This window comes from Lontra canadensis, unplaced genomic scaffold (assembly GCF_010015895.1).
Source record: "Lontra canadensis isolate GAN:19392208 unplaced genomic scaffold, GSC_riverotter_1.0 scaffold205, whole genome shotgun sequence".
Taxonomy (NCBI): Eukaryota; Metazoa; Chordata; class Mammalia; order Carnivora; family Mustelidae; genus Lontra; species Lontra canadensis.
This window is the reverse complement of record NW_022631199.1, coordinates 111,537-132,766: the sequence shown is the minus strand read 5'-3', so window position 1 is coordinate 132,766 and position 21,230 is coordinate 111,537. Positions and strand designations below refer to the sequence as shown.

At 48.4% G+C, this 21,230-nt stretch overlaps 2 pseudogenes; both read left to right on the top strand.

Moving 5' to 3' along the window:
• Positions 1-5,170: 5,170 nt before the first annotated feature.
• LOC116861725 lies at positions 5,171-6,104 on the top strand (annotated as a pseudogene).
• Positions 6,105-7,491: 1,387 nt separating this feature from the next.
• LOC116861724 lies at positions 7,492-12,794 on the top strand (annotated as a pseudogene).
• The last annotated feature ends 8,436 nt before the right edge of the window (positions 12,795-21,230 follow it).

The window sequence follows — 21,230 nt, the reverse complement described above, 5'->3', positions numbered from 1 at the left end:
CTTGGTTTTATTTAAAAATTATACTAGTGTAATAAAATGAGTTGTGGAATGCTCACAATTTTAACTACTGGCCAAAATGTAAGTGTGGAATTACTCCTATCTTGACCATTGAATAGAGTTCACCATGATATTCCCTGGGTCTACAGTTTACTTGTGGAAGGGTTTTGGAGACTGTGCTGTAGGGGCCACTTCTTAGACTCCAAATTAGGACACTGGTTCTTCAGGGGAAATGTTTCTTCTACCTGAAAAACATTATTTAGAATTTCCTTTTGTAGTGACTCTGTGTGTGCGTGTGTGTGTGTGTCTGTGTAGTGTGGTGTGTTTGCATGTGTGCATATGTGTCTTAAAATATCTTCAGTCTACCTTTACTCCTAAGTAGCATTTCCATTGGTAATTAATTTCTAGGAGTTATTTTTTTATCACACTAAATATATAGTTCTGTCCTCTCTGATTTCCACTAGAAGTGTTGAAACATTCTCAAGAATGATAATCTGTCTCAACTTTGAGCTAAGTTCTATTGTTTTCTTCATGTTTTTACTGTGATAAAATACACATAAGATAAAATTAACTCTTTTGACCATTTTAAGGTCTATAATTTAGTGGCATTATGTACATTCATAATATCAGGTGACCATCACCACTATCTAGTTTTGGAACATTTTCATTATTCCAGTGAAAACCTCATGTCATGTGGGCAGTTATTCCTCATTCCCTCCCTGCCCTCAGCTCTGGAAACTGCTACTCTGGTCTTCATCTCTGTGGATTTACCTATCCTGGATATTTATATTTATATAAATTTATACTTAGTATAAACAGGATCATACAATATGGACGCCTTCTGTCTGGCTCCTTTTGCTCGGCATAATGTTTGCAAAGCTCGCAGTGTGTATCAGCACTTCGTTCCTTTTTATAGCTCAGTAATAGTCCAGCATATGAATGTACTAAATTTTGCTTATCCATTCTTCTGTTGTTGGGCAAGTAGGTTGTTTCCACCTTGGAGCTATTGAACTGGATATGCTATGAATGTTTGTGTACACGTTTTTGTTTGAACACTTATTTCCCCTCAAGTATATGCCTAAGAGTATAATTGCTATTATATAATTGATATATAATTGCTATTACATAATTATATAATTAATATAGAATTGCTATTGTATAATTAATATATAATATATAATTATTAATAATAATATGTTTAACATATGGAGGAACCACTAAATATTTTCCACAGGGGCTGACCACTTTACATTTCCACCAGCAATGTGTGAGAGTTCCAACTTCTCACATACTTGTCATTATTTTCTTTCTTTCTGATTATGATACTTGTAGTGAGTGTGGAGTAGTATCTAATTGTGGTTTTGATTTCTTTGCCTTTCTCTAATGAATAATGGTATTGAACACATTTTCATGTTTTTCTTGGCCATTAGAATATCTTTGGGGAAGTGTCTGTTCAAGTTTTTGGCCCGCATTTTGGTTGAGTTGTTTGCCTTTTTGTGTTGGGTTCAAGAGTTTTTTTTTCTTTTTTAATGTATTCCATATAGCAGACCCTTATCAGAGACATTATTTGCTAATAACTTTCTCAATCTTTGGGAAATCTCTTTATTTGCCTGATAGTGTCTTATGATGTACTAAAACTTTTGATTTTGTGAATTCCAATTTAATTATTTTTCCTTTTGTTGCTTTATGCTTTTGTTGTCCTATTTAAGATAACATTGCTGATTTCAAGAACATGAAGATTTGCCCTATGGTTCTTTAGTTCTTTGATCTATTTTGGGTTAATTTTTGTGTATGATGTAAAATAAGGGTCCACATCATTCATTTGCATGCAGATATTAAGTTGTCCAACACTGGACACTGTTTCCTCCCAGCTGATTGTCTTGGGACCCTCATCAAAAATCAGTTGACCATTGATACAGAGTTTTTTTCTGGACTCTGTATTCTACTCCATTCCATTCATCTATATGTCTATCTTTATGCCAGTACTGCTTTGATTTTAGCTTTGTTGAAACTTTTGAACTCAGGAAGTATGAATCTTCAGCCTTGTTCTCTTAAAAATTGGTTTAGCAGTTTGAGGTTCTTCAAAATTCCATAGATGCTTTAGGCTTAGTTTTTCCATTTCTGCAAGAATGGCCATTGAGATCTTGGTTGGGGCTAAATCAAACCTGGTGATCCCTTCAGGGAGTATTGCCATTGAAACCAGATTAAGTCTGCCACAAATTGAGGATTTTAGATGGGAGGGGTGTGGGGGGATGGTTAGCTGGGTGATGGGTGTTAAGGAGGGCATATATTGCATGGAGCACTGGGTGTTATATGTAAACAATGAATCTTGGAACACGACATCAAAAACTAATGATGTATTTTATGTTGACTAACATAACACAATAAAAAATATTAAGTTTTCCAATCCATGGACATAGGATATGTTTCTATTCATTTGTGTTTTCTTTAAATTTTTACTGCTATGTTTCTTAGTTTTTAGTGTATAAATATTATACCTCCTTGGTTAAATTTATTCCTAAGTATCATGGTCTTTCAAATGCTGTTTTAAATTTTGCTGTCCTAAAAAAATACTTAGATTGTTCAGTGCTAGTGTACAGAAATACAGCTGAATTTTGTGTGTTTATCTTGTATCCTGAAAATTTGCCAAATTCACATACTTTTTTCTTCTTCTTAATTATTATTATTATTATTATGTTATGTTAGTCACCATAGAGTACATCATTAGTTTTAGATGTAGTGTTCCATGATTCATTGTTTGCATATAACACCCATTGCTCTATGGGATACGTCCCCTCCTTAATACCCATCATTGGGCCAACACCCCTCCCCTCTAAAACCCTCAATTTGTTTTTTGGAGTCCACAGTCTCTCATGGTTCATCTTCTCCCCCAATTTCCCACCCTTCATTTTTCCCTTCCTTTGCTAATGTCCTGCATACTATTCCTTATGTTCCACAAATAAGTGAAACCATATAATAATTGACTCTCTCTGCTTGACTTTCTTCACTCAGCATTATCTCCTCAAGTTCCATCCATGTTGATGCAAAAGTGGGGTATTCATCCTTCTGATGGTTGAGTAATATTCCATTGTGTATAACAGCCACACCTTCTTTATCCATTCGTCTGTTGAAGGGCATCTTGCCTCTTTCCACCTTTTGGCTATTGTGGATATTGCTGCTATGAACACTGAGGTGCAGATGGCCCTTCTTTTCACTACATCTGTATCTTTGGGATAAATGCCCAGTAGTGCAATTGCCCGGTCATAAAGTAGCTATATTTTTAATTTTTTGAGGAACCTCCATGCTGTTTTCCAAAGTGGCTGCACCAACTTGCATTCCCAACAATAGTGTAAGAGGGTTCCCCTTTCTTCACATCCTCTCCAACACTTATTATTCCCTGTTCTGTTAATTTTGGCCATTCTCACAGGTGTAAGGTGGTATCTCAGTGTGGTTTTGATTTGAATTTCCCTGATGGTTAATGATGAAGAATACTTTTTCATATATCTGTTAGCCATTTGTATGACTTCTTTGGAGAAGTGTCTGTTCATGTCTTCTGCTCATTTTTTGACTAGATTATTTGTTTTTTGGGTGTTGAGTTTGAGAAGTTCTTTATAGATCTTGGATATCAGCCCTTTGTCTATAATGTCATTTGCAAATATCTTCTGCCATTCTGTGGGTTGCCTCTTTGTTTTGTTTGCCTGACTGTTTCTTTTGCTGCTTTTGCTGTGCAGAAGCTCTTTATCCTGACGATGTCTCAGAAGTTCTTCTTTTTTCTTTTTCTTTATTTAAAAAAATTATTTCTTTTCAGTGTTCCAGAATTCATTGTTTATGTACCACACCCAGAAGTTCTTTTTGCTTTTGTTTCCCTTGTTTTTAGGGATACGTCTTTTTTTTTAAATTTTTAAAGATTTTATTTATTTATTTGACAGAGAGAGATCACAAGTAGGCAGAGAGGCAGGCAGAGAGAGAGAGGGAAGCAGGCTCTCTGCCGAGCAAAGAGCCTGATGTGGGGCTCGATCCCAGGATCCAGAGATCATGACCTGAGCTGAAGGCAGAGGCTTAACCCACTGAGCCACCCAGGTGCCCCTAGGGATGCGTCTTGAAAGAAGTTGCTGAGGCTGATGTTGAAGAGGTTACTGCCTATGTTCTTCTCTAGGGTTTGATGGATTCCTGTCTCTCACTGAGGTCTTTCATCCATTTAGAGTTTATCTTTGTGTATGTTGTAAGAGAATGGCCAAGTTTCATTCTTTTGCATGTGACTGTCCAGTTTTCCCAGCACCACTTATTGAAGAATCTGTCTTTTTTCCATTGAATATTTTTTCCTGCTTTGTCAAAGATTAGTTGACCATAAAGTTGAGGGTCAGATCTGGGTTCTCTATTCTGTTCCATTGATCTATGTGTTCTTTTTTCTGTCAATACGATGCTGTCTTGATGATCAGAGCTTTGTAATATACCTTGAAGCCAGGCAATGTGATGTTCTCAGTTTTATTTTTTATTTTTCAACACGCCTCTAGTGATTTGGGGTTATTTTCTGGTTCCACAGAAATCAGTTGCATTTCCATACACTAATAATGTAACTGAAGAAAGAGAGATTAAGGAATCAATTCCATTTACAATGGTACCAAAACCCATAAGATATCTAGGAATAAACCTAACCAAAGAGGTAAAGGATCTATAGTCTAGAATCCACAGAACACTTATGAAAGAAATTGAGAAAGGCACGAGGAGATGGAAAAACAATCCAGGCTCATGAATTGGAAGAATAAACATTGTTAAAATGTCTATGGTTCTCAGAGCAATCTACAATTTCAATGCCATCTCTATCAAAATACCATTGGTATTTTTCTTATAGGTGGAACAAACAATCCTAAAATTTGTATGGAACCCCTGACTTCATTTTAAACAAAATTTACTTTTATTAATTTTTCACAGAACATGTGATATTCTTCATAGACATTGCGTTCTCTTCCTTAACAGTTCTGTTCTTTAAGAATCTCGATGATCCATGGGTCTGGTATAGCTGTATATTTGCTGATTCTGCAGGAAGACTCCCTGAAACTTGAAAACTTACTCTTCAGTTTCAATCACCTTTAATATTTACATTCATAATCAAATTGTTTGTCTATAGGATGTACTGAACTTGGTTTGAAGATCTAAGCGAGACTGAGAGACAATGATTTCCAGTGACATAATTTTTGGGATCTTCTTTATCTTTCAAACTTGTATTGGTTTCATGGGGAATTCTTTGTTATTTACATTATATATGTACACTTTCTTAATTCTTCCTCATAAGAAGAAGCCTTTAGATATGATTCTGGCCCACTAAACTTTGGCTAATGCCCTGACACTCATATTCAGAGGGATTCCAATTATAATGTCATCCTTTGGAATTAGGCTGGAGATGGGCAATGCTGGATGTAAAATAGTGCTCTATATTCAGAGAATTACCCGGAGTCTTTCTCTGTGCACCACCGCTCTTCAGAGTATGTTTCAGGCAGTGACTATTACTCCAAGTAATCATAAATGGGCCTGGCTCAAGCACAGAATCTCTATATTCATTCAACCTTCCTTACTTTTCTTCTGGATGATCAACATGTCCATCTATTCTGTGGTCATTTTACAAACCGAGGCCAACAGGAATGCTATTGTTGATGGACTTGGGTATCATAGTCCTTATTGCAAAAACAATGCATATGATCGCTGTATAGCACCAGTATTTCTAAGTACAGTATTCATTCGAGATTTTTTTTTCTCTCTCTCTGATGCCATGTAATAGGATTTACATGGTGAATATACTTTACAGACACCACAAAACAGCTCAGAATGTCCGCAATACCATCCAGTCGTCATTACCCTCTCCTGAAAACAAAGCTACCCATGTTATTCTCATACTGGTGAGCTGCTTTGTTTTCTTTTACTGGACCAACACCTTTCTTACTATTTATGCATTTTATACAAGTAAGAAAAAGCAGCAACTGGAGAAATTTAGCAACTTTTTTTCATCATGTTACCCAACCATCTGTTCTTTCTTTCTAATTAAAAATGAGAATAGAATTTCTAGAAGAAATTTCATGAAAGCGAGAATCATCTTGAAGAAAATTAATTGATCATAGGAAGCATTCTGCTACACCACAATACTCATTTGTATGAATGCAGAGGAATAGGCTTATCAGTGACATGAGTTATATTCATGAACCCCATTGAACTGAGTTGCCAATCCAAAGAAATAATGTTTTGTGAATTTATGAAACATTTTAGACATTAAATGTAAGGTTCACATTATGCAGCCATGTTTATAACTTTTAAACTTTTCAAAAAGCAACAACACATAAGTCATGTAGAAAGTTTTTAATACAAGAAACACTATCCTACAATTACAGAAATCAATACCCCCTTCCCCCAAGGATCGTGGTTACTTTTTGGTGTAAGGTCATGCGAACCCTGAGCAAGGTGATGAAATATGTGTGCTTATTAAATTGTAATCTGTACGTTGGTATGTCAGAAATAGGTCTGAGAGTCAGTGGAAAGGACATATAAAAGTTTTGAGAGGCTGAGGTACAACTTATTCCCTCGGGGAAGATTGGTCTAAAAGAGAAGGCGAATCCCAGTCTCCCTGAACTGTGAACTAAATGAACCGTGGGCAACTGAGAAGTTTATACCTACACGTTAGTGATTAGAGATGGTGATAGTACAGGAAGGTGTTTATTTGCGCAGCAATGTAACTGGCACTCAAACTTCCTCGTAAATGCAAAAGTAGAGACATGTCATATTTAGTTTTCAAAATAAACGGAATTATTAATATTTGCATGTAAACTCAGAAATGTGTGCAAATTTGCAATAATCTTTTTATAGTTTAGATAAAGAGAGAACACCAGAAAATAAACAAGATCCCCAAACACCTAGAAGATTATTGTCCTGAGAACTGTTGAACGTACAGCTGACTGAGGTTTACATTGAAGTGTGAAAGAAGGAGGCATAATGGTCCACACCCAAGAACTAGGCATCTCCCACAGGCAGAGAAAATCGGACAGCTTGTCACAATTACACATTAATATCACGTGCTACACGTTCAGCCTACGGCACAGTAGGGTAGTGCAGAGTAGATGGGTCTGTTATGTGCTTAGGAAGTAAGATGCTGATTTGGGTTTGGGCTTAGAGTCAGGGTCTGGGGTTGGCATTTGGGGTCAGGGTCAGGATTAAGTTTAGACGTAACTGGCCCTCTTCCCCTCCTCCATCTCCCTGGGCTTCCAGGGCGGACGGGACTTGCCCAGTGTCACACATGAGTCCAGGATTGAGATGAATCCTTGGTTCTCTGCCCGTCAGTCCTGGGCTCTAATAGAAGAGTGAAACATCTCCCTGGTCAGTGAGTGGTTCAAATTCAACCCAACCCCTGTCAAAGGTTGTAGATGCCATCAGAGGTCATGGATTCTTTTCGTTCTCCCACCTGGGAAGAGTTCTGCTGGCCCCATTCTGCCAGGGCAGCTCGGTGCCCGCATGGCCCTGACCCGTGAGGGCACTCAGTACGCACGCGTGGATTTATACAGGACCGGGTACGGAGCCCGGCAGTCCCCACGTTCACCCTTTTTGCAGACTGGTGGGGCCTTCCTTGCACCCTTCCCTTGGATGCACCCATTTGCTTATGGATTCATCTACTGAAGGACTTCCTGATTTCTTTATGTTTTTAGCACTGATGGAGCTCCTGTGTACCATGGCGTGCTAGTTTTTGTGAGGAAACAGTTTCTCAAAGCACTTGTCTAAATACTAGAAGTGTGATTGCTGGATACTCAAGTGACATTTATTTATCCTTGATAAAACTGCCAAGTTGTTTTCCAAAGTGGCTGTATGTGTATCCCCAGCACGAAGGAACATTCCTGTCATTCCCCATTGCCAGGAACCAGTATCCTCATCTCCTGGACTTTAGCATTTCCCGTGGGTGTGCTGCACCATTGCACTGTTGTTTACGTTGATTACTTCCTAATGATAGAGGAGGGAGAGTGTATTTGCATGCTTATCTTTTATCTGTACATCTTCTTTGTCCAGGTGGCTGTGCAGATATTGACCCCGTGTTAATTAGGTCATTTGTGCTCTTGCTATTGAGTCCTGAGAGTTTTTTCTGTACTTTGAATACAGATCGTTTATCAGATGTGTGTTTGGCAAATATTTCTCACAGTTTGTGGGTTGTCTTTTGGTTCTCTGAGCAAGGTCTTTCACAGAGTATTAGTTTTAACTGTATAAATTTCACACTATCACTTTTTTCTTTCCTGGGCAGGTATTTGGTGTTGTGTGTTAACACCCATCCACCAAATCCAAGTCGTGTAAATTTCCTTTCATGTTTTCTTTCTGATATTTTTAAAGTTGTATATTTTAAATTTGTGTACAATTTTGAGTGAATTTTTTGGAAGTTGTAAAGGTTTTGTCTAGATTTCATTTCCTATCATATGGTTTCCATTTAATTTTTCCTTGAGTATTTCTGGAGACGCCAGGATATTGTACTCTATTTCAGTTACAAATTTCCAAGGTTTATTGGGTTCAGCTGGACCCAGGAAGGGGCTAGGTGCATCCTTGCAACCAAGTGCACCGCCGGCTGCTCTGCCTCCTGCACTGCCTGCGCCGCCCGCAGGGGGCGTTCTGGAGGAGCTCCTGACCACCATCCTTCCCTCCCTGGGCTTGCTTACTCAAGAGGCCTTGGGCGCCTAGAGCAACGGGGAGCCACACTGGGTTTGCACGCTTCCGGAGGACCTGGGGCCCTGTGGGCACTACAGGAGCCCCAACCTCACCCGGAACCACTGTGGAGACCGTGCGGCCGCCTCCACGCTGCGGATCTCGGCCCTCTCACGATGTGCTGTGGAGCCTTTGGGTGGATGTGGGTTCACCACCATGATATAGGAGCCCGGCCTCCTCAGGACACGCTGTGGATGCTTTGGGAGGATTGGGGCTGCGTTCACGCTGCAGGAGCCTGGACCTCGTTGAGAACTCCTGTAGAGAATGTGGGTCCTCGTCACACTATGGACCTGCTGTGGAGGATGTGGGACTGTGCCCACACTGACAGGACCTGCTGTGGAGGACATGGGGCCAAGTCCACGCTGACAGGACCCACTGTGGAGGATTTGGGTCTGTGTTCACTATGACAGGACCCCACTATGTGGGGCTGCCTGCATGCCAACAGGAGCCTGGCCTCCTCAGGACCAGGTGCAGAAGAAGGTGAGGAGAATCCAGTCCTTCATTTTTTTTCACTGTGACCAAACATCACAACATTGGCCACTTCAAACATTTCCAGTACACAGTTCTCTGGCCTTAGCTCAGTTCCCATGACTGTACATCATTCTCCAGAACTTCTTCATTCTCCCCAAGGGAGACTGTATGCACGAAACACCAACTCCCCATTGCCCTTTCCCCTCATCCCCTGCAGCCACATCCAACTTTGTGTCTCCAGATACCTCATCCAAGTGGAATCATACAGGTTCTGTCCTAATGTGAAAACCAGCATCCTGTCCTTGTTCCTGATTTCACAGTAGAGCTGGCAATTTTCATACTTGAGCGTGGTGTTTGCCATAGATTTATTGAAAAAAATTACCCCCTTTTCCCTCTTTCATGAGTGTTTATATCAGCAACAGACATCAAATTTTGGTTAGAGTATTTTCTGCATCAATTAATATGACCACATGTTTTTACTTAAAAATTCATGGTGGGGGATAACATTGCTTGGTTTCATTTTATTGAACAACCTTTGAGATGTTTGTGAAGAGAAACTTATTAATGGGGCACAATATATGTATTTTAAAGGTTTTATTTATTTATTTGACAGACAGAGATCACAAGTAGGCAGAGAGGCAGGCAGAGAGAGAGTGGGGAGGCAGGCTCCCTGCCGAGCAGAAAGCCCAATGTGGGGCTCAATCCCAGGATCCTGGGATCATGACCTGAGCCAAAGGCAGAGGCTTTAACTCACTGAGCCACCCAGGTGCCCCAAGGCACAATATATTTAAGAGCTCTTGGTTTTGCAATTTTTCTGATCAGCCTCCTTACACCTATTTTAAGAAAGGTATAGGAATGTATTTTGCTGACTTTGTGTTGATTTCATTGGGGTTGGTATTAGTGGTTAGGATGGTGGTTAGGGTTAGGGTTAGGGTTGGGTTAGGATTAGGGTCTCTCTGTCCTCTCCTGCACAGAGCCCATTCTCCTCTGGTAACCAGAGTGATCTTTTCGGAACATAACCTTTGGGACTCTCTGTGGTCTGTCCCCCTCCTGTGCTTTCTCTCCAGCCTCACCTCTCCCACTGGGGCCCTCCCTTCTATGGGCACCTAGCGATGTGGTTTCCCACATGTGCCTCGGGCCTGACTCCAAGCCCTTACATTCTCTCTGCCCTCTGTCAGGAGCACTATTCTCTCCCCTGTGTCTTGTCTGGCTTGTTTCCCCATTGGCTGGGCTTCGATTTGCCCCTTATGACCTGACTCATTCCTGCTGTGTGCGTGTGTGTGTGTGTGTGTGTGTGCTTGCCATCTACTTAAATGTAGGGCTCCATGGGTTTCCAAATTTCTAAGCCTTAGGGTCCCCTTTGTAAGATGGGGTGCTGATGGCCCCATCTCTGGGAGCACAAGGCAGGGAGGCCCCATGGGCAGACTCACTCAGGACAGGCTGGGAGAGTGGCTGTTGCTTAAAGCAGCCCAGGGCTTGCCCCCTTGAATAAGGTGCACATGTGCATGGCCTCCAGCTCTGAGGTCCCGATGCCAGCCTCTGGAAGTGACCCTCCTCACACCCTGTCTCCTGTCCCTGTAGTTATGTGGTCTTCCTGGAGCTGTTCTTGATGATGGCCGAGAAGCCCTTCATAGTGGGACACAGGGTCACCTCCTACATCTTCACCGACAAGCTGCTGGAAGGCCTGTGTGCCCCTCTGGGAGGGCTGGAGGGTGGTTGACCTCATGGTGGACATGGTGTCACCTACTACATCTTCACTGACCAGCTGGTTGCCATGCTCATGTGCCCCTCTGGGAGGCTGGAGGCTGGTGGTCCTCGAGGTCTGCAGTGCCCTACACTGGCAGGATGTGTCCACGCAGCACATGTCAATGGTCAGCTGCTTCTGTGAGCAGCACTTCCTCTGCGAGGTGGATGACTTGGTGGGCAGACGTAGACCTGAAGTTCTGTGACGACATTGGTGTGGAGATCCTGTCCCACCTCTTTGGCACCCTGTACCCCAGTTTCTACCAAGATCATGCAAGGACTTCAGCTATGAGTGCCAGCTGCCGTGCCAGGCCCACATCCTCAGGGATCAGGGCAACATTCACTACATGGGGGCTTTTTTGGGGTATCAGTGGAGGAGGTTCACTGACTGACCTTGGTCTGTGTCCATGCAATGGGGGTTGACCTGGCCAATGGGATGGAGGCTGTGTGGCATGATGAGAACCACCGGAACATTTATCTGCTGAACCACAAATTCACCAAGATGTTATCCCTGGATGACCCATGGGACCCATGGATGCTGGGCTGTCCCCAGAGGACCTGTGGGAACCAGAGGTGCTGAGATACCCCCTCACTCCCATCCCCCATCATGAAGAAGCTGAGATTCATGGCCATGCCCAAGAATCACCAGGACACCAGGAATGTGTGAGGGGCTCTCCATCAGGGGGTGCTTTCAGTGGAGCCCTCAGAGAAATGTCCTTCTTCTTTACCCTCGAGGGAGACTGTGAAGTCCAGACATCCAGAGCCCCCAGTGACACCCGCACATGGGAGGCCTGCCTGGGGACACAAGTTCCTCTCCTTGTGGTCACTACATTTTGATAACTTCTGGGTCATTTGCAGCTGTGACAGGTTCCATTTTTATGTCGGATGTTTTTCTGTGTCACTGTGGAGCAACTGTTTAAAAAGAACAATTGAGGAAAACATTGTCTCCCTGGTTCTAAATAGACAAAGGTTGGTGGGATTGAGACAGGCCCTGGATGGGTCTTCCCTCCCAGTCCCCTCACCTCACCATGGCAATGGGGGTTCAGCATGAGCAGTACTCTGAGCCACTCGTCAGACCCCCAATCCCCTTACCACAAGAGGCTTTGGTGTGGGCGCTAGCTCGGCCTCCAGGAGCATGGAGCCCTCTGGGTTATATGTGGTTCCTGCCTTGGTTTTAAATGGCTATTTCTGTGCTGGTGTTTGTGAAATGTGGGCACTGGCTCTGCCTGGATATGCATCCTTTCGGGTTTTCTCAGTGCCCACGAGCACTGTGGGGGCCTGTACTCATACCCTCATCTGCCTTCACTGTGTCCTAGCAAGCACTCACTGAGTGCCTGCTGTGAGTGAGAACTAAGATACAGGATTCCTGCTCCAGGGCCCTCCTGGGACTCGTGGTGGCCCCGTCCTCCTGACTCACTTCTTTCCTATTGTGGTGTAACAGACATACAACTGATACCATTATGCATCTTTCAGGGTCAATTCAGTGGCAATAAGTACATTCACTGTTCTGCACCTGCCAACTCCATCCATTGCTACAAGCTTGTCATCATCCCAAACTGAACCTCTACTTACCCTAACCCTAACCCTTCACTTCCCCTCCACAGCCCCAGCATCCAGAAGCTCTTCTACCTCTATGAAATCAGAGCGTTCTCTGACCCTCGCAAGTGGGGCCCCCAGTCTCAGTTGTTTAGGGACTGGCTTATTTCATGTAGCACAATGGCCTAAAAGTCTGTCCCCATGAGCCTGGACCTGACCCACTTTTCCCCCTAAGGAGTCACTCGGCGCTTTCCTGCTCAGTCTCCTCTGCTCCCCTCATCTTCCTCCTCAGCCTGAAGACGATCCCAATCAATCTGCAGCTTTGAGACCTGTTCAGTCCAGATGCCAGGAACATACCCCTGGGGTCTTGGGCTTCACCTACCCCATCTGTCCACGTCAGGTGCCTGCAAAGGCCATCCAGACAAGCTTGTGCTGAGTCTGAGGAGGGGGCCTGTGTGGACACCCCAGCTGCAGACACTGCTGTCCGTTGACGCCCCATCAACCCACCCCAGTGCACCTGCAGCTGCAGGAGTGCCTGCCTCCTCCTGTCTATGGAGGGCCCTTTCCTGGTCCAGTGGTGCCTCTTCCCCTGTCAGCCAGAACACACTGGCAGCCTGCAGCCTGAGAGTGTGGGTACCCCGAGTTCCTCCAGCTCCTGGGGGAGCTTGTGTCCCCTCCTCTCTGTGGAGGGCTCCCTCCGGCTCCAGCTGTGCCTCCTCCCATGTCAGCCTTCAGCCTGGGTGCATGGATACCCCGAGTTCCTCCAGCTGCTGGGGGAGCACCTCCCCCCTCATTTCTGTGGAGGGCTCTCTCTCCTGCACCAGCCATGACCCTCGTCTGCCAGTCACTGCCAGACTGCAGCCTGGGAGGGTGGAGACCCAAGTTCCTCCAGCCTTGGGGACAGAATCAGCGTGGGTGGGATGTGGCCTCCCAACGGGCTTGAACGCCAGGCCCCCACAGTGCTCACTCTCCTCCTGTGGGCTCACTGTGCCAAGTCCTCCCTCAGGATCCTGGGCCAAAGTCCTCCTCTGCTTGAGGACCATCCTTGGCCGAGGCTCTACACGCTGGGACTAGAAGAAGGTCATGTGGACCTTCTGGAGAAGACTGTCAGAGGAGACCCAGCACAGGCAGATGGAGGTCACTGCAAGGGAGATGCCAAGTGACCCCAGAGGGAGCACCCAGGCCTTGCACAAAACACCGAGCTCACGGGACCCAGCATGGATGCCAGGCACCAGGCCACAGGGCATGGGAAGTCAAGGCGGGGGAGGCTCTGAAGGGGGTGGGGGGCGGGGAATCCATGGAAGCATCTCAGAAGAGGCAGGAGACAAGGAAAATGACAGGACAGAGCTTCCACAGGTGGTAGATGGAAGGGTCAGAGGGTCATAGAGACCCTTCAGAAAACTCAGAGGCCCTGGGGATGTCATTTGTTCAGAAAAGTTGTGTCCCAAACTCCCAGTCAACAATGGACGATTTACTCTTTGCTGGTTCTAGGAATCAGTGTGTATGGGCCATTGAACTCACATTGCATGAACTCTAGGAAATATTTACTTTTTGTCACTTTTCAGGGCTAGATTCTTCTAGAGGAAGTGCTAAGCATGGGTCTCTCCATTCTTTTCTTTGTGCAACTGGCCTGTGTGTTCAGGAGCAGATTCCTGGTGCTCATCACCACAGTTAGCCCTGAGAACTGCCCCTGTCACCTCCCACAGTGGACATAACCAATCAGGTTGGGGAGTGCTCACTGGTGAATCCCCAGTGCTCAGTACAGAGCAGGGATCCCAGGTCCTCTGCTGAATGAGGGAGGGCATAAGGGAGGATGGGGGTGAGGGAAAGAGAGAGGGAGGGGGGATGGGAGAGAGGGAGGAGAGAAGGGAGAAGGGAAGGGAGGCTGGGAGGGGTAGAGGGGAGGAAGGGAGGATGGCAGGGAGGGAGGGAGGGAGGAGGAGTGTGAGGCGGGGTATGGGAGGGGGGATAGGAGGAAGGCAGGGAGAGGAAGGAGGGAGGGGTATGGGAGGGAGGCAGAGATGGAGGCAGGGAGGGAGGATTGAAGGGAGAATGGGAGGGAGGAGGATGGAGTGGGGAGGGAAGGGGGTAGAGGGAAGGAAGCGGGGAATGAATGATGGAGTGAATAAATGAGGTAGGGAGGGATGGAGTGGAATCACAGAAGTTGGTCCATGCATCAGGAGGCATTTTTGGGGGTGAGTCCCGAGGGCATCACAGCCCAGGCCCTGGATGGAGGCTCAGGGCACATCCAACTGTCCTCCCAGGCTGACCTTCTTTCTTCTTGGTGTTTTGTCACCCTGTAACCTCTCCACCTCCTCAAACAATTCTGAATGTTCCCAAGAGCAGGGTGGCAGGAGGGGGGTCTCTGGAGGTGTTTCCTGGATCCTGTGCCTGGACGACCCTGGGACAGTAGCTACAGGACATTGTATCATGAGTACTGGGACTGCGCATCCCATCCATCTCCTTGGGCATTAGTGTTCTTCCATTCCCTGCCGTCCCCACCACTGCTGTGCTGGATACTCCCGAAAACACACCGGTGAAAAACCACGCCAGAGTTTCTGGGGCTGAGTCTGAGGACGAGCCCTGCTAGGTGATGTGTGCTCACTGTTCTCCCAGACAGGGGTGTCAGTCTCCCTTCTCTCCAGGGGACCTGCACTGGACCTCTGCTTCCTCACGTTCTCCCCAGGGCTGCTGCTCCACAGATCAGTCACCTGCTGGTCTGAGGGTGACCTGCCCTGCCTCCATAGTGTTCCCTTTGTCTGAGTCCTTCCCCGGGAGCTCCTGCATCTCCGACACATACTCCCTGTGCCTGTCCTCCCCCTTGAACTTGCACGTGTTTGGTCTCTGTCCCTGTGGGACCCCATGACTTGGAGCATGTTCTGGAGCAGATCTATGGGAAACATTTTTCTGGCCTTGCGTTGTGAGCGATGCTTTTGCCCTCTATGGTGTGTCTTCCAGTTTTCTGCTTTTTCCTGGTTTCTGTGTGGGCCACAGGAGGAACTAGCCGTGCCCTGTCTGGGGTCAGGCTGTGGTGTCCCAGCAGGAACAGGGGCCTCAGCCCTGAGATTGTGCTCATAATTCCTAAAGGGGCCCCTATGATGACAACTCATCTGTAATCCATTGGACATTTCAACATCAAGTAAGGGAAATTCTATGTCAAACACAGGAAAAAATGAGTCTACTTTAAAAACAGGTGGGCAGACAGAAAGGCACCTATTGAGTGATTCCACTTACAGAAACCTCCAGAACAGGTGAAGGAACAGAGAAGAAAAACAGCTCTGGGGTTGTGAGGGGTCGGGCTGGGGGAGCAATGGGCAGGGAGGCCTTGGGCTCAGGGTCCCCTTTGGGGAAGGAGGTATCCTGCAGCGAGGTTCTGTGGTGTGGCGGCACAGCGTCGGGAATGTACTTCATGCTCACATGAAAACAAGTAATTTTACTTAAAATAAATAATAGACAGCGTACAGAACATGAAAAGGTAGTATAACAGTTACTATGTATCAGAGAGAAAGAACACCGTGGGAGGGGGTGAAACATTCTGGTGGGACTTTGGGGTCGGGGGACGGAATTGAGGGTAGTTGTACAGGGAGCACTCCCCGCAGAGCAGTGGGCTCTGGGTGTGGTTCTGGGAGCCCTGCAGGAGTAGGAGTAGGGACAGGCGTTGGGATAGGGGAGAGGACAGATGCAAGAGCAGGGACAGGGCCAGGGGCAAGGGAAGGGACAGGGTCAGCAGTAGTTGCCAGTGTAAGATCTAGAGCAGGAGCTGGGTCAGAGACAGAAACAGGAGCACTGGCAAGGGCAGGGAAAGGGACAGGAGCAAGGGGTAGGAGCTGGGTCTGGGGCAGGGACAGGGGCACAGGCAGGGGCAGGGGAAGGAGCAGAAGCAGGGGCAGGAGCTCAATCTGGGGTAGGAACAGGATCACAGACAGGGGAAGGGAAATCCATCCTGGCAGGGGCAGGGGAAGGGGCAAGGGAAAGGGCAGGAGGAGGGGTAGGACATGGGTCTGGGACAGGTGCAGGGGCAGGGGAAGGGGCAGCAGTCCTAGCAGGGAAAGGAGAAGGGACATGGGCAGGGGAAGGGGCAGGAGCAGTAGGTGGGGCAAGTGCAGGGGTGATGGCTGGTGCAGGGTCAAGGGCAGGAGCTGGGTCTGGGACAGGAATGAGGGCACATGGAGGGGCTGGGGAATGGGAAGGATCAAGGGAGGAGGTAGGGCAGGGACAAGAACAGGAGCACAGGCAGGGGCAGGGGAAGTGGGAGCAGCTCTGGTAGGGGGAGGGGAAGGCAGAGCTGAAAACAGGTGGGCAGACAGAAAGGTACCTATTGAGTGATTCCACTTACAGAAACCTCCAGAACAGGTGAAGGAACAGGGGAGGAGCAGGGGAGGGGGCAGGAGCCAGTTAGCTAGGTCTTCCTGGACAGCATCAACCTCTCTGTGAGCAGGTGCCCTGTCACCTCCTGGGTCCTGATCTCCTGCCGAACTCTCTCCAGGCACCATCTCTGCCTCCTGAGCTGCTGATGTGGCTGGGTCTAGCTCCTCAGTTGGACCACCTGAGAGGAGAAAAGCTCACCCGCTTGTCTGCCTCTCCCTGTGTCTTTACAGAGACAGAGCACAGCCCAAAGAAGGGCCCCCCAAAGCAGCAGCTGCCAGTAAGGAACCCTCACCAGGAAGTCTCCCTGACTGCAGTGGCTGTGACCCCGGACAGACTCTGTGCCTGCCCACCAGGCATCTGACCCCCTGGGTGCTCTGAGCAAGTCATTGCTCCTGGCCCCGCACCAGCCTGTGGGGGCTGCTCACTGTGGGGCTCAGCACCGACCCATCCCCACACCTACAGACGCCCAGTCCCAGCCTTCTCACTTTTCAGCTCAGCCTCTGTGGGCTCCGGGTCCAGGACCACAATCCAATGTAGTGCCACTGGGGACAGTGGTCTGAGAAGTGTTGGAGGCCTTCCCAGGACTAGGGACTCCTGTGTCAGGGAGGAGGGTGTGTCTGCCAGATTCCTTTCATCATCTGTGGTCTTCTGCAAAGACAGGGACCAGTAGCCAGCATGGAGGCATCAGAGTCCTGCCTGGCCATCCCCACCATCCTCTTGCCCAGTCCCCATGCTGCTCCCAGATCAGACACAGACTTGTGTGTGCACAGCTCTACACCTGGTACAGTGACCCATCCCTGCAGGGCTCTCGGGATAAACCCTGGGCAGAAGGGTGCAGCCCCACACTCCATCCCGTCCAGCCAGGCTTGACCTGAGGTGTGAACACGACTTGCCCACCAGGCATCTGACCTCTCATCAGCTTGCTCCTGCTGGGGCGTCCCCCCCAACCTGAGCCTCTTTACACACACACACACACTTGGGGAGGGGACCTGGGGCTACACAGGTTGGTCAGAATGTGTGAGGCTGCTGACTCTTGAGCCTCCCAGTGTCACCTTTTGGTTCTTCCTGACAAATGGCCAGAGGCATCGGGCAGCCCTGACACAATATCCCCATGGAGGGAAAGTGTTTGCAGGGCGCTTCTTCCTCTGCCTGCAGCCTCTGGACTTTGGTATGCCACAGGAGAACATCTTGTTCCTTTGAGGATCTCCAAAGAAATGAGCTGGTGAGGGGGCTGTCTCTAGAATGTGGGTGCCTGGTTACGTGTGTTCCAAAATCTGTTGGGCTCTGTTGTCAGGGAAGTGAGGTCACCACTGCCTGGGGACCCCTTACCTGACTTCCTCTACACACCAGAGCCCCCTGACGGTTCCCCTCCCCCAGCTGCTCAATGCTCACCCTCCACTACATGCCCCGTTTATACAGTGACACCCACACAGCCCACCCACAGTCCCTGGGAGGTCTGGGTGCAGCCAGTGTCCCTGCTGTGAGGACACAGAGCTGGGGTCAGACTGGGCTCCTGCTTGTGCCCAGGACTGTGACCCTGGACAGACTCTGTGCCTCTCAGGGCCTCCCCAGGCTCCCTGTATGCACACTGGGGATGTTCTGGCTTCTACTTCTAGGGACGCCATCATGGGTATGACCTCTACATACATTCTGTCCCTGCTATCACAGGAGGCTGGTGCACATGCTTGGCAATGCAAGGATGGACCAGGGGCTGGGCGGGCCATGGAACACAGCCCAGAGGGTCCTGGATCTGCTCTGGGGTCCAGGAAAAGCCGCCGTCCTCCTGCCTGTTTCCCAGTCCTCATGGGAAGTTGAAATGAATAGATTCCAAATTTGTCCCTTGGTGACACAGTCTTCCAGGGGCTCCCATGAGGTTTAGATCCTAGGTCCTTGTCTGTGTCCACATGCTGGGCACTCCCCATGGTGATTCCTGGGCATTCCCAAATCCTGGTCACACATCCCTGTGGAGTCCCTCCCACAAAGGGTTGATGACATGTGTGACTGAGAATGGGACAACATGATGGGATGTCATTTCCAAGCTGATGGAGGAAAGTCTGTTACTTCTCCTGGTTCCCTCTCTCCTGTGTTCAGTGTCTGTCTCTGTCTTTGTCTCTGTCTCTGTTTTTATGTGTCTCACAGGAGCAGGATCTGTGGGCTCCAGGAGCGATGTGAGAAACCTTGAAGCCTCCCTTTTCTCCATTCCCCTCCTGTCCTTGTGCTTGGTTTCTCCCTGAGACCTCCTCAACCCAGCCAGAACACTAACTCTGGAACCTCTTCCAAATGGGAACCCTGAGGCTGCAACAAGGATGGTCCTGACCTTGGTCCCCAGACCAGTGGTTCAGTGCTCTGCTACATTCTGCAAACCCAGGTCCTCAGCCTCTCAAGTCCCCAGGCTGTCCTCTGCACAGAAGGACCTTGAGGGAGTACAAAGCATTTTCCCAAGACTGGGAGCACAGTGGGCCAGGGATGGAGATCCAAGGCGAACAGGCTCTCTACAAGCCTGTGGGAACCTAGGGACACCCTGGCTCTATGGTCTAATTGACAGAAGAGTAAGCAGAGGTCTTTTGCATTATAGCCCTGTCCAGACAGGGGGGTGTCTTAGTACGTCCAATAGTCCAGGGTGGTGAGAGACACCAGACCCCAGACCCTGTCCTCTCACAGTGCCCTGGCAACCTCCTGGGCCTCTTGGGGACCTCTTACCATCAGCCTGACCTGTCTCCCATCCCCATGCTATGCATCTGGGTTCTTGTCAGGAGTCCTGATGCTCCTGCCCCCATGGCCCAACTGTCTCCAACCTCTTTCTTCTTTCCCCCTTGTCACTCACCTAGTTCCCAGGGTTTCCTCCCCTTCTGTCCTGAGCTAGGCAGTCAGAATGGTTGTATGTGTGTGCAAGCATGTATGCTTCTACCTGTCTGGGGATGCCCAAAGTCATGTCCCCACATGGCACAGGGTGGGTAGGTATCCCTGAGGATCTGAGGAGCCTTCAACCCAAAGCAAACCTCATGGGAGAGTTGGGGCTGGCCTAGGACTGGAGGGAAGTCCCACTCCTTGGACTCTGTACCCCTCAATTTCGTGTGCCAGTCCCTGCCTCTTGACCCCAGATTCCAAACTGTCCCTGAGGGTTCAACATGGAAATGCTTGAACTTGGCCAATCTTCCTGGGGTAGGTGGAGGACTGGTGCACCAGGCACACAGAACACCATTCTGAGAGGGCCTGTTGTGCACAGAAGACCTGTACACAGCACCTGTATCATGACTCAGCCTTTCAGTGACTGTGTACAAGACCCGTGGCTCCACACCTGATTGGTCCCCCATGTTCCCTCATTACTTCCAAGTGCTCTGCAGCCCCAAAGTCTGCTGAGCCCCAGAACTATGCCTACCCCAGGAAGCAAGGTTCAGGGTGCAAGGCCCAGCGGTTTGGGCATCTGGGGATGCAAAGGTCACTGAATACCCTCCAACAAGCTGGTCTGGAATTCAGATTCCCTCCCTGGGTCCAACTCAGTGCAGGGATGAGCCAGAGGACTTGTAGACACCAGTAGAGGCTGACTCAGGGCAGGGAGATCAGTCCCCCCTTCTCCTCTCCTCCTTCTGCTTTGTCTTCCTGGTGGTACCCTGGGACAGTCCAGCCTGTCCCTAGATGCAGCCCTAGCTAGAGTCAGAGGGGTGGAAAGGAGGACAGGGAGGAGGGCCCGCCACCAGGTACCTGAGTGTGAGGGTGTTGTTACCATAATGAGGGTCCCTGTGGGCATTCAGGGATTTCAGTCCTTTTTAGACATAAGCAGTGGCCCCAGAACTTGGCCCCTGTCTCATCCTTCAGCCACCAAAAGGGTCCACATTTCCCCCAGCCTAGTCCTTGTCTGCAGCCAGTCCTTCCTCCAGCCCCAGGAAATCCAGCCGCTCTGGGGGGTGCAAACTCATTACAAGCTGGAGCTGAGCTGGTTTCAGGGCCTGGTTTTGGGTCCTGGAGCCCCAGAGTGAGGAGAGGTGGTGTGGGGCAGGAGCAGGGAAAGGGAATAGTGGACTCTTCCTGGGGGCCATGGCTCCCTGGTCAGTGAAGACCCTGTTGAGTGCTGGCCCCTAGGGCACCCAGACTCCAGCTCCGAGGCAGGCTCTAGGAGGGGGTCCAGAGTGTGGTTCATGATGGCTCAGATGTTTAACTCTGTCCTGTCTGGCCAGCAGGACTCCTCTTCCTAGTTAGCCAGCAGCACCCTCAGGGCCAAGAAGACCAGGCCATCTTCAAGCCCAGGGGCCAGTGTGTGGCTGGACAGGCATGGGAGGGCTTGCTCTGGGTTCAGGGACTCTCCGGCTTGGCTAATGGGGGCTCAGGAGGGCTGGCCTTCCAGCACCTCTTGTGACCAACCCTGTGATTGGAGCCATTTGCCTCCCCTGTCTGGG